The 265-nt window shown below is 32.8% G+C and overlaps 1 protein-coding gene across 2 annotated transcripts in view; it reads right to left on the reverse strand.

The window, feature by feature from the left end:
- The window catches only part of mtmr2 (myotubularin related protein 2), a 6,394-nt gene that overhangs the window by 3,724 nt on the left and 2,405 nt on the right, over positions 1–265 (reverse strand). The window lies entirely within an intron of this gene.

The following is a 265-nucleotide window of genomic DNA, read 5'->3' on the forward strand; positions in this document are numbered from 1 at the left end:
AAAACACACAAGCAACCAAGGTAATAAGCTTCCTTTAAAGATCCCCTCCATATTAAGACATATATACAAATAGTCTGCTTGGAACAATAACGTGTGTTTTAAATGTTTTTCCCTGCAAAAAAATATAAAAATCTTTCAAAAGGCATCTACTGCTTCTACATCATTAAAAATGTCAGAATCTATGAATATGCAAATTTAGGGATTGACTTCCAAACCTACTACTAGGGGTAACTTTCCAGTTTCAGCAGAAGAATGTGAAAACATC

The sequence above is a fragment of the Morone saxatilis genome, unplaced genomic scaffold (genome assembly GCF_004916995.1).
Source record: "Morone saxatilis isolate NCDOM2014 unplaced genomic scaffold, NCSU_SB_2.0 Contig20, whole genome shotgun sequence".
Taxonomy (NCBI): Eukaryota; Metazoa; Chordata; class Actinopteri; family Moronidae; genus Morone; species Morone saxatilis.